The following is a 14129-nucleotide window of genomic DNA, read 5'->3' on the forward strand; positions in this document are numbered from 1 at the left end:
TATGAGAAGGCTCTCTCCGGTCAAACTCAAGGTATTTTCTCAATGGGGTGAGCTAACCAATTAGGATCAAAAATATTAGGCTAGTAAACTGATGAGGAGGGTTGATTTAAAGTTTTTGGGGTTTTTGGTGGCAATTGGAGGGAGTGCAATTCAGGGTGTGGGGATTGAGCTCAGTTTTTGCAGGTGGGTCTTTGGGGCAAGGTAGGAGTTTGTGCTGATGCCTTTAGCTGAGATGGATGATCCAGGAAGAAAGAGAGGGAGCTAAAGAGGGCAAGCAATGACTTTGAATCCTCTTCAGACAGTGGAAAACATAAATATTAAACAAAATTGAAAGCTGAGCATGGCATGCATGAATTCAAACTTTATCACTTCTTTTGTTTAATTAGTAGCAATAGAATAAGAGATGGAACACATAAACACACTTACAATGACAAGTAGGAAACACACCATCAACACAATAATCCACAAGAATCCACAATGATGTCTGCAAAACCCTAGCCTTCCTTTTTCTCAAATTGCAAAGATACAAGTAAAATATACAATAGAGCTTCTCCCTCAAGAGTCCAACCATGAAAATGAGTAAGAGAAGGCATAATATAGATCATCTAACTCCTTTCCCCACCTCTAGGGGTCGAGCTCAGCTTCCTAGGAGTAGTTTGAACTAATTCTAAACTAAGCACTAGATAATAGGCAGTCAAAACAACTTGCCTCTAAAACTTAGGTAACCCATCCATGCATTTAATATTCACTATTTACATCAAGGAAACTTCTAGAAGGGTTAAAGGAGAGTAAATGTATCCATGTGCCATGAAAATTATCCAAAAATCCATCATTTACAAGCATTAAGAGTCAACCATAGTAAAAACTGAGTTTTACAGGCCGAAATGGTCAAACTGGCAAAATTTCCCTGAGTGGTCGCGCCCCTGCCTTGGAGTGGTCGCGCACATTGGCAGCTGTGTTTGAGGGCCTTGCTGGTGTCCAAATCAGGTGCAAGATATCTTGTTGGAAAGGTCTATGAGTCTAATTTCCAACCCCATCAGAATTTCTGAATTTGGAGTTGATTTGACCCCTCAAAAGTCATTTCTCCCAAGGCAGCTTTCTGCAACTCAAAAAAGGGGCAGAAAGTCAAAATTTGCATGTATTTTGAGCTTTTGGAGGCCCAAATCTCCATAAAAATTTGACCCCATGCATAGGCAAGTGTATTTTTGCATGAAAATTCCAAAAATGTAGAGTTTTCCCCGTTCTGAGCTGTCCCCACGAGTGGTCGCGCGCGGGGTGAGACCACTCCAACGGCCAAAACCTGTAAAATTGCACAAAAAATTCACAAATGACAAAATTTTCTCCAAATTTCTTGAAATTTGGGCTGGGAGTCCCCAATCAAGTACCATGCTCAGTCAAAGAGGCTTTGGCCAAAATTTGGAGTGGATCGGGCGTTTTCCTTCGTTTTTGTGCTTTGGCCAACCGTCCTTGGAGCACCTTCGTTCTCGCCGGTATTTTTGACATTTCTCTCAAACCATGACACATGTGCAAAAAGTGAAGGAGGTTTTTCTTATTTGGCATGTTATGGACAAAAACCTCTCTCAGTTTTCCAGAATTCATCTTTTATTGCTCTGAAACACCATTTGAGTGCAACTTGTCCCGATGTGGAAACAAGGGATTTTGTCGAAATGAAGCGAAATGAAGAGTATAAGGGGATTCTAAATTCTTGAGGAAATTTTTGGGAGTGGGGAGGGATGTTAGGAAGCAAGGGAAAGTGGAATCTCAGAGATTGAGTGAGGGGAAGGGGTCGAAAAGGGCAAAACACAGGCCAAACCTAGAAAATTGCCAGGTTGTAGCTAGAAACTAGGGTTTGTGCAAAAATGAGGAATTTGGCGGATCTAAGGGATGGGAAGTGTTTGATAAGGTACTTTAAGGATAGGGGAAGGTGTATGAACATCAGGAAACAAGTTTTGCTGATTATTTAGCCACCCAAGAGAAATTGCCTTCAAAACCCTAGGAGAGGGAAATGACCTTGCCTGGGCGCAACATGAAGCATGAACAAGGTGTAAAATGACTCATTAGACACTGACATGATAATGAAAACCCTACGAATGATGACAAACTCAGCTGAATGGTGACATGGACTGACATTTGGGCAAACCCTAGACCTAATGCCTAGTGACCAAATTTTGCTTGAAGACTCACTGAAATGACAAAATTTGACCTTGACACTTCAAAATCACTTTGTAAGAGCATATTTGATCACTGGAGGAAGGCTGGAAAGACTGACACTAACAGCTTCCATGATTCTCCTTCTTAAGATAAACACAATGATTGGACAAATGCTTCGCAACAAAAATTCTTTAGAATGAGTAATTTACCTTCTTACATGTACATGTCTCCTCTGGAATTCCACCATAGAAGGAACTTGAAGGCCATTTTTTTATAAGATAAATAACAATAACAATATCAATATCATTTTCTCAACATTATTAAGGTAACCTAGGATGCAATCTCATACACCTTAGATGCTCCATGATTATTTTGTTCATCCTTTCTGACACACCATTTTCTTGCAGTGTTCCTCAAACAGTCTTCTCTCCGTGGATTTCATGGTATGAACAGTAATTATAAAAATAATTTCTACACTATTTACCTCCATTGTATGATATGAGACACTTTAAGTTCTTTCCTATCTCGTTCTCGACCAAAGATTTCTATTTCTTAAACTTATAAAAAACATCAGCTTAATTTCTAATACAATAAACCCATGTTTTTCTATTTACATCATCAATAAAAGTAACGTAATAGTGAGAGCCATGAGAGATGATACCTGACTAGGTCCCCATACATATATATGCACAATATCTAAGTTTTCACTCTTCTTTTCTTTCTCAAATCTGAGAAATTTGACACTCTTCTATTTTCCATAAACACAATTCTCAAAAAAATCTAAATCAACATACTTCAAACCCGAAAAAAATTTTATTGAGTGAAGAATTTTCATTCCCTTCTCACTCATGTGCCCAAGCCTAATATGCCACAATGTCATATATGCTTCTACATATGCTAAAACATTAGAAAAATTAGAAATAGCATTGAATAAATACAATGTACTCGCCTTTTCTCCTTTTAATATTATTGAGGTTCCTTTAGTGACCTTGTAGGCTTTGTTTAGAAATTTAGTTATACATCCTCCACCTCCAAACTTCCCTATTTAAATTAGAGTTTTTTCATATCTAAAACATGTGCTACCTCCTATAGCAACCACTAGTTGCATTCTATTTTTTTATATGTACCTTTACCCATTGAAATAATTTTACACGGTTTATCATCACCCATAATTTTATTAATAAACACTTAAATAAAACTTACAAAACTCTTCTTAAAATGTTATAAAATTCTTAGGGTTTAGGGTTTAGGGTTTAGGATTTATGGTTTGGGGTGTAGGGTTAAGTGTTTAGGGTTTATAACAATTTAGCAAATTCTTTGAATAAACACTTAAATAAAAGTTACAAAACTCTTTTTAAAATGTTATAAAATTCTTTGGGTGTAGGGTTTACGGTTTATAAGGCTTTAGTAAATTCTTTTAATAAACACTTCAATAAAATTTGCAAAACATTTTTTAATATGGCATAAAATGCTTAGGGTTTATAACACTTTAGTAAATTCTTTTAATAAACACTTAAATAAAAGTTACAAAACGATTTTTAAAATGTTATATAATTCTTAGGGTTTATGGTTTAGGGTTTAGGGTTTAGGGTTTATAACACTTTAGTAAATTATTTTAATAAGCACTTAAACAAAAGTTACAAATAGTTTTAAAATTCTTATAAAATTTTTAGGCTTTAGCATTTAGGGTTTAGTGTTTATAACACTTTAGTAAATGTTTTTAATATACACTTAAATAAAAGTTACAAAACTCTCTTTAAAATGTTATAAATTAATTAGGGTTTAGGTTTCATTTCTTAGGGTTTAAGGTTTATAAAACTTTAGTAAATTCTTTTAAACACGATAAAAAAAAGTTACAAAACACTTTTTAAAATGTTATGAAATGCTTATGAAACTCAGCGCGATGCCAAGTTAGCAAATGAAGCCCATAAAAGACGCATCAAAGCACAATATGACAAAAGTTTCAAGCCTAGAGTGTTTTCAGAAGGATATCTAGTTCTTTTATATCTAGTTCATATTTGGCCATGACATTTATTGTGAAACTCGGGTCAAGAAATGGATTTGGAATAATCATTTTCCCAATATAAATTGTTATTATTATATTACTAAGGTCATCGCACTTATTAGGTGGGGTTTTTCCTAGCATTAGTTATGATAGCATCCCTACAACATTAACAATGGGAGGATTCTTAGTTTTCCAACCAATCCTTTTTACACGTATCCCCCTTACATTTTTAAAACCAATTGAGATGTCCATGATTGTTCTAAGCAATGGAATACTAAAACAAATATTTTTCAATTATTTCATAAATTCAAACTTAATGTTGAAAATGCAGCAAGAAAAGTCTCTATTTTAATTTTTTCCTTAATTAAAATTGAGGAAATTAGAAATTTCAATTTCAGCAGAATACTTGGAGGTAGTTAACTAAGGTGACATGGCTCTTATCACTCAGTTAAATCAGTAAATTAAAGTTGGAGACACTTGAGTTCAGTTATACATGATTTCTTGTTAATTTGTAGCAATATATTTCAATTAATTTAAGTTATTGTAAGTTTAACTAGTTCTAACCGTTTGAAGAAATAGTGGAGGTCATGTTTTGATTGTGGAACTTTTTCCACAGTGAGTGATCAACCAGCAAGCTAATTAATCAACCCAAAATATGCATGCAAAGAATTCTAGTTACCTAGTTGATATTGGAGTTCAAGGGTAGTGTACTATCAGTTGTAAACTAATCCAAGTTATAGAGGTGGTGCATGCAGTCATAGGATTAGCCTATGGTAATTGCGCAATTCCTTGGTGTGAAATTCCTAAATAATAGGGTAAATTTCCCAAGGGAACAATGCAAGGAAATAGGAGCTTGGGAAGGCTTGAAATTGGATAAGTATTGGCCAAATTTGGTTAGTTAGGAAGGGGGATAGACTATACTAGTGCAGGGTGTCGTTAGGCTTGAGAAAACATTGTATTTCTTCTCTATTCTCTGATTAATGCAATACAGATAGTAATGGGTTTTAGGCAGTTGTTTTACCCCTATATAAATCTTTGTGTATATGTGATGTTTCCTTTTGCATGAAAATGATTCTTGTTTTATACGGTGAATTAACTTTTGCAGATGATAGAGTAACATCATGTCTTGTGATTTAGTAAATTTCGTGAGCAATTTTTAATATACACATTAATTTCTACACTTAACACATGGATCCGTTTTATCTACATAAAATATTTTTTATAAATTAAATAACATAGAAATGAAACACATAAAATATTACAGAAACACAAATAAAAAAAATCCATAAAACAAGAGAGACAGATATACATGGCTCACCCAATTTGGGGTACGTCGTCAGAGAAATAGTTATTCATTCCTTTATATAATCTAAAAAAATGAAGGGAAAATAAATTCAAAAAATATGTTGTAATGTCCTCTTCACCATCACACAATATCCTATTTTTTTCCCATATAGAATAATACACAGTCGCAATAAAATTCCCTCATAAAAATTGAGGGTTTCCATTTAGGGAAAAAACTTAAATTAACATAGATTATATCGTCAAATATTCCACCTAATGAATAACCTAAATTGACTAAAAAATTACATTCTTTTACAAGGAAATTTGTATCTAAATTTATCCACGAGGATGCTTCCCAGAACCCTAGCGAGTGGGGGGCTAGAATCATGCTAACACCCCCTCACGATGATAGTGTGGGGCCAAGCCCCCCCACACCCCCTTGCCGGGGACTAGGATCCAAACATGGCTAAAAAGTGACCTCTAAATGAAGAATATAATTAGGCTCCACACCCAATAATCACCCATTCAGAGACTAATCTTTAACAGTCCACCACTGCTTCACTTATTGGACAATGCTTCTGCCTGGCCTTATTGTTTCTCATCTTTACCATCATACTTGAAGTTCAATTGAAATTTATTAGAATATCAATTTATCCATAGTCACCACCTTTGTTAACATGTATGTAATATTCTAGCTAGTGTGTATCTTTTCCAGCTCCAATTTTCCATCTTACAAAACTAACTGTATGAAACGGTAATTGAGTTATCTATTTTTCCTCTTAGAATGAAATGTTTAGTTCTTCGAAACATGAATGACACTCTGGTTGCCACTGTATAACCTTTCAATCTCCTGCTTCTTGCCCAATTGGTCCATAAACATTTGTAACCAAATCATTTCTTTACTCCAAACTGTAGCAACAACATACTCCACTTCCATCGATGAAAGTGCAACAATGAATTGAATTTTAGAAAATGAAATTATTTTTGTTCAACCTATCATATGGTGCTCATAGTATTATCTCTATCACCTTCCATATCTACATCAACATATCCCCTTAGAACAATGTTTAAACATCTAAAACATAATGCTTGATTAGTGGTGCCTCTCAAATATTTGAGAATCCACTTCACTGTCATCTAATTCTCTTTTCCTAGATTGCCCATATACCTTCTCACAACTCCCATTACATGTGAAATATGAGGCCTTGTACACATCATTGCATCCATTAGGCTTCCAACTACTCATACATATGGAACTTCAGACATATAATCCATATCTTTCTGAGTGTTGGGACACATATCCATACATAGTTTGAAATGGCTAGCCAAAGGTATATTAACATATTTTTCATTATAAATTTTAAATATTTCCAGTACTCACTCCAAGACAATGTTAATTTTCATTTTTTCTTGTCTCCAGGTATTCTCATATGAAGGATTTTCATTCCAAAACCAAAATCCTTCATTGCGAATGAATTAGCCAATTTTCCTTTGAGCACATTTATTTTTTGCATGTTATACATTGCAACAAGAATGTCATCTACATAAAATAACAATATAATATAGCTTCCATGATTCTCCTTCTTAAGATAAACACAATGGTCAGACTAACATCTAGTATAACCTTGTTCAGACATAAACATGTCAAAGTTTAGATATCACTACATAAAACTATCCTAATGATTTTATGGTTTTCGTAATCATATAAATGATAATGAAAATCATTAACACCATATCAAGTGAAGGTACACTTCTTTAATTTTTCCTCAATATTTGTTCTATTTTCTTTATTAATGTGGACAAATGCTTCACAACCAAAATTCTTTAGAAATGAGTAATTTACCTTCTTACATGTACATGTCTCCTCTGGAATTCCACCATCGAAGGAACTTGAAGGCCCTTTTTTATAAGATAAATAACAATATCAATAGAATTTTCACGACATTGTAAAGGTAACCTAGGATGCAATCTCATACACCTTAGATTCTCCATGGTTATTTTGTTCATCCTTTCTGACACACCATTTTCTTGTGGTGTTCCTTAAACTATCTTCTCTCCATGGATTTCATGGTATGAATAGTAATTATAAAAATACTTGCTACACTATTCACCTCCATTGTATGATATGAGATACTTTATGTTCTTTCCTATCTCGTTCACGACCAAAGATTTCTATTTCTTAAAAGTATAAAAAACATTAACTTTATTTCTAATACAATAAACCCATGTTTTTGTATTTACATCATCAATAAAAGTAACGTAATAGTGAGAGCCATGAGAGATGATACCTGACAAGGTCCCCATACATATATATGCACAATATCTAACTTTTCACTCTTCTTTTCTTTCTCAAATCTGAGAAATTTGACACTCTTCTATTTTCCATAAACACAATTCTCAAAAAAATCTAAATCAACATACTTCAAACCCGAAATTTTTTTTATTGAGTGAAGAATTTTCATTCCCTTCTCACTCATGTGCCTATGCCACAATGTCATATATGCTTCTACATATGCTAAAACATTAGAAAAATTAGAAATAGCATTGAGTAAATACAATGTACTCACCTTTTCTCCTTTTAATATTATTGAGGCTCCTTTAGTGACCTTGTAGGCTTTGTTTAGAAATTTAGTTATACATCCTCCACCTCCAAACTTCCCTATTTAAATTAGAGTTTTTTCATATCTAAAACATGTGCTACCTCCTATAGCAACCACTAGTTGCATTCTGTTTTTTTATATGTACCTTTACCAATTAAAATAATTTTACACTGTTTATCATCACCCATAATTTTATTAATAAACACTTAAATAAAAGTTACAAAACTCTTTTTAAAATGTTATAAAATTCTTAGGGTTTAGGGTTTAGGGTTTAGGATTTATGGTTTGGGGTGTAGGGTTAAGCGTTTAGGGTTTATAACACTTTAGCAAATTCTTTGAATAAACACTTAAATAAAAGTTACAAAACTCTTTTTAAAATGTTATAAAATTCTTCGGGTGTAGGGTTTAGGGTTTATAAGGCTTTAGTAAATTCTTTTAATAAACACTTCAATAAAATTTGCAAAACATTTTTTAAAATGTCGTAAAATGATTAGGGTTTATAACACTTTAGTAAATTCTTTTAATAAACACTTAAATAAAAGTTACAAAACGATTTTTAAAATGTTATCTAATTCTTAAGGTTTATGGCTTAGGGTTTAGGGTTTATAACACTTTAGTAAATTCTTTTAATAAGCACTTAAATAAAAGTTACAAATAGTTTTTATAATGTTATAAAATTCTTAGGCTTTATCATTTAGGGTTTAGGGTTTATAACACTTTAGTAAATGTTTTTAATATACACTTAAATAAAAGTTATAAATCTCTCTTTAAAATGTTATAAATTAATTAGGGTTTAGGTTTCATTTCTTAGGGTTTAAGGTTTATAAAACTTTAGTAAATTCTTTTAAACACGATAAAAAAAAGTTACAAAACACTTTTTAAAATGTTATGAAATGCTTATGAAACTCAGCGCGATGCCATGTTAGCCAATGAAGCCCATAAAAGACGCATCAAAGCACAATATGACAAAAGTTTCAAGCCTAGAGTCTTTTCAGAAGGATATCTAGTTCTTTTATATGACCAAGAGGTCGATAAGTTAGGTCTAGGAAAGTTCTACCCTATGTGGTTGGGCCGATACATTGTCAAGTGCGCCCTTGTAAAAGCGGCCTATAAGTTAGTAGTACTCGATGGAGTTCCACTGGCGTAGCCTAGAAATGGGTTGTACCTCGAAAAATACTATGCTTGATCCCTTCTCCCACTCTCTCCTCTCCTGTCTCTCTCTTCCCCTCTCCCTATTTCTCCCCCTCTCTCCGCCCCCTCTATCTCTCTCACCCTCCCTATCCCCCTCCCTCCCCCCTCTCTCTCTCCCTCCCCCTCTCACCCCCACTCCCTCTCTCTCCCCCTCTTTCCTTCCCCCTCTCCCTCTCCCTCCCCCCCTCTCTCTCACTCTCTCTCCCCCACCATCCCCCTCTCCCACTCCCTCTCCCACTCCCCTCTCTCTCTCTTCCTCTCACTCTCCCTCTCTCTCTCCCTCTCCCCCCTTCCCCTCTCTCACTCCCTCCCCATCCTTCCCTCTCTCTCTCCCTGCCCCCCTTCCCCCTCTCTCTCCCCTCCCCTTCTCTCTCCCTCTTCACCTCTCTCCCTCTCTCTCTCTCCCTCCCTCACTCTCCTCCTCTCCCTCCCCTTCTATTCTTTATCCATATCCATCCCTTCCTCTCTCTCTCCCCTGCCCCCCTCCCCCTCTCTCTCTCCCTCTCCCTCTCCCTCCCTCCCTCTCTCTCTTCCTCCTTCCCTCCCTCCCTCCCTCCCTCTCTCTCTCTTCCTCCTTCCCTCCCTCCCTCTCTCTCTCTCTCTTCTTCCTCCTTCTCCCTCCCTCCCTCTCTCTCTCTTCCTCCCTCCCTCCCTCCCTCTCTCTCTCTCTCTCTTTCTCTCTCTCTCCCTCCCTCTCTCTCTCTCTCTCTCTCTCTCTCTCTCCCATTATCTATTTCTCTCTATCTATCTCTCCCTCTCCCTCTCTCTCCCTCTCTCTCTCCCCCACCCTGCCTCTCACTCCTTCCTTCTATCTCCCCCTCTCCGTCCCTCCATCTCCATCTCTCCCTCCCTCTCTCTCGCTCTCTCTCTCTCCCCCCCCTCCCTCTCTCTTCTCTCTCTCTCTCTCCCCCTCACCCCCCTCTCTCTCCCTCTCTCCTTCCCTCCCTCCCTCACTCCCTCTCCTCCTCTCACGCCATCTCTCTCTCTCTCTCTCTCTCTCTCTCTCTCTCTCTCTCTCTCTCATCCCTCCCCCTCTCCCACCCTCTCCTACTCCCCCTCCCCCTCAACTACCCCCTTACTCTCCCTCACTCCCTCTCCTAATCCCCTCCTCCCACTCTCTTCTCCTTCCCCTTCCCCACACCCTCTTCGTCTCCTTCTCTCTCTCCCTCTCTCTCTCTCTCCCTCTCTTGCTCTTTCCCCCTCCCCCTCTCTCTCTCCCCTTTCTCCTCCCACTCCCACTCTCTCCCACCACCTCTCCCTCTCTCCCCATCTCCCTCTCCCTACGCCCCTCTCTCCTCCAACCTCTCTTCTATCCAACCCCCCTTCTACACCTCTCTCCCCCTCCACCCCTTCTCTCCCTCTCCCTCCCCAACTCTCTCCCTCTTCCACCCCCCTCTCTCCCTTTCTCTCTCTCACCCTCTCCCTCTCTCTCCCCCCTCTCCCTCCCTCTCGCTCCCTGACTTTCCCTCCCCCTCTCTTCTCGCTCCCTCTTCCCCTACCCCTCTCCCTCTCTCTCTCCCCCTCTCACCATCTCTCTTCTTCTCCCTCTCCTCCCTCACTCCTCTCTCCAAATCTCTCCCTTCCTCTCCCTCTCTCTCCGTCACTCTCCCCCTCCTCTCTCCCCTCCTCCCTCCCTATCTCTCTCCATCTCCCTCTCCTCCTCGCCCTCTCCCACTCTCTTCCCATCCCTCTCCCCTTCTTCCTCTCCCTCTCCCCTACCCCCTTTCTCCCTATCTATCCCTCTTCCTCTCTCTCACTAGCTCTCTCCCGCTTTGCCCCCTTCTCTCCTTATTTCCTACCTCCCTCTTCTCTCCCCCCCACCTCCCCCTCTCCTCCCCCTCTCCCTCCCTCTCCCCCTCTCCCTCCCTTATCTCTCACTCTCTCCCGCTCTCTCTCCCCCTCTCCCTCTCCCTCACCCTCTCTCTCTCCAACCCCCTCTTTCTCCCTCTCCCTTTGTCTCCCCCTCTCTTCCCCACCCTCTCTCTCTCCCCCTCTCCCCCCTCTTTCTGCCTCCTCTTCCCCCTCTCCATCTCTATCTCAACCTCCCCTTCGCCCTCCCCCCTTCCCCCTCTCCCTCTCTCTCTCAACCTCCCCTTTGCCCTCCCACTCTCTCTCTCTCGTTGCCCCTCCCAGCCTCTCTCCTGCTCTCTCTCCCCTCTCCCTCTCTCCCTATCCCTCTCCCTCCCTTGATTTCTCCCACTCCCCCTCTCTCTAGCTCCTCTCCCTTTCTCTTTCCCTCCCACTTCTCTATCGCCCTCCTTCCCCTCTCTCTCCCTCTCCGCCTCTCTCCCCCCCTCTCTCTCTCTCTCTCTCTCTCTCTCTCTCTCTCTCTCTCTCTCTTACCCCCCCTCTCTCTCCCACCCCTCACTCTCATCATCTCTCTCGTTGTCATTATCATCATCATATTATCTAGGAAATACAATCATTATACCATCTAACAAACAATAAAATGAATACATACATAAACATATACAATGTATATACATAAAAAACAATGTCTATACATAAATATCAATGTCATGTCATCTAACAAATATATCATATTATAAAAATAATACAATTTATGGGTACATTTAAAATAATTTTTTTTAAGCCTCTTTTCACATTTAAATAAACAAACACATCCATTTCACATATCTTATAGAAATAAAATAATTCTACTCATGAATAAATTATTTTATATTATCCAATTTCCAAAAGGTAAATAATTAAATATAATAAAATGATACAAAGATATCCTTTCACATTATAAACAATCACTTATAAATAAAAAAAAATCAATTCATAAAAATATTCCTTTTATTATTATATAATTTCAAATCAATAAATAATTATATAAACACAATTATAACTAAACAATTCAATATATAGTAATTAACCAAAAAAAAATGCATTCACTAATAACAATAACAATATAAATGTGGATATATATGATATAAATTAAATACGATAGAATATAGAACAATAACTTTAATTATATGATATTAATTTAATTTTCTATATATAAAATAATTTAATATAAGTATTTATTGAATAAATTAAATATTTAAAACAAAAAAAATCAAATATTTAAAAAGAGAAAATAAAAAATGAAATGTATAAAATCTAAGAAAATAATTTATATAAAAATTTAAAATATTATAATTCGAGAGTTTAAAATTTGATATTTAAAATGTATAATGATATAAAAATGATTAGAATATATTAATTATAAAATTCATATATAAAATTAATGGTGCATTAAAGTCAGAGGCCTATTGGATAGGAGATAATGGCATGTAGACATTGGTGAGACGAAATTGCATATAGCTTTGGGCTTTCCTATATCACAATTAGTTAGACAAAGTGAAGAAAAGCAATAACTCCTGTGGTTGATGATAAAGGGCTCAGAATAATTATTTAGAGGTAAAGAGTATGATGAGCCAAACTCTGAAACTAAACTGAACTGATGATATATGTGTTCAGTGTTTGAACAATTCCAATTTCACACTTCACTACACTTGAGAATTAATATGAGCTTAAACATTTTAGACTAAAAAAAGAAAATCATGAAAATAGTAATTGTTGGTTAAGAAAATAATTATACAAACATTGATGACTTTAATGATTTGGTAAGACTATTTTCAATAATTTTATATAACCATTTTAAACTAATAAATTTTATAATGTGCATCCACACTTTGAAAATTAAATAAATACACTCCAGGAATGATTCAACCCACGTGTTGAAGTTGAAGCGGTAACAAAAAGCACAGAAATAGGTAAATGGATAAAGATAGCCTGTCTATATCTATTTTTAGATACACAAATATGTGAATTAAATCTTGTCCTTAGATTATAGAAAATATGTCTTCATCTTTAAAGAAAAAAAGAGAAAAACCATTCACTCATAGAGACAGAGAGAGTTTTTTTTGTTTAGTTCATTTTAAATAAAGAAAGATATTGATCTGTTTGTTGTATAGCTAGAGTAATAGAAAGACAATGAAATTCCTTACAAATTGCAAATGATCAAACAACTCTGCTCTTCTCCATAAAAACTACACGATGCAGACACACAACAGAGAGACAATATAGACGGAAACAGAGTAACCAATACAGAGTCATAGCTACATAAGCATTGACACGCACACAAAAAAAATCCGCTGCAAATACAGATGGCATGGCAAATATAGATGATAGAAGAAGAGGATGTGAACCAAAAAAAACTTCTAACTATTCGTTTAAAGTTGCACGCTATGTGCAATTTCTATATAGTGTGTGAGCAATTACTGCGAGGGCTTATGATATAATGATATATAAAGGGCAGAGAATAATTATGTAAAGCTATTTAGCTGGTTAGAGTAAACATGATGAGACCATCTTTGAAACTGATAGGTTATGGATTAAAACTATTCACTCAACTGTCCATGGGAGCTTGGTTGTTTGCGGAGTAGTTAGTTATATGTTAACTACTTTAACAAGTCCAATGTCACACGAGGTGAACATAAACGATAGCACAAATATTTTGAATTTCCAGAGAAATCAAATAAAATCATGAAAAAATAATTGTAAGGGAAGATTCAGAGCATTTGATAAGATCTATATTGGCTATTTTAATAATTATAATATCCACTCGCTGGATGGATGCCTCTTGCATTATGGCTATATTGATATGTTTGTTGGATTACTGGATCGATGCGTCTTCTTGCATTATGTATTAGTAAAATTAATGTTGCATTATGTATTAGTAAAATTAATGTTTCATGTCTGTATTAGTAGAATTAATGTTCCATGTAAAGGCGTGACAAGACAGATGAAGAGGAATTAATGGGATTGGGTATTAGTAGATTGTTTCAAGTAAAGTAAAGGCATGGTAAGACAGATGAGGAGGAATTAATGGGATTGGGTATCAGGATATT

Source organism: Pinus tabuliformis, chromosome 5_1 (assembly GCF_031772625.1).
Source record: "Pinus tabuliformis cultivar Carrire ecotype Pingquan chromosome 5_1, CPIR1, whole genome shotgun sequence".
In the NCBI taxonomy this organism is placed as follows: domain Eukaryota; kingdom Viridiplantae; phylum Streptophyta; class Pinopsida; order Pinales; family Pinaceae; genus Pinus; species Pinus tabuliformis.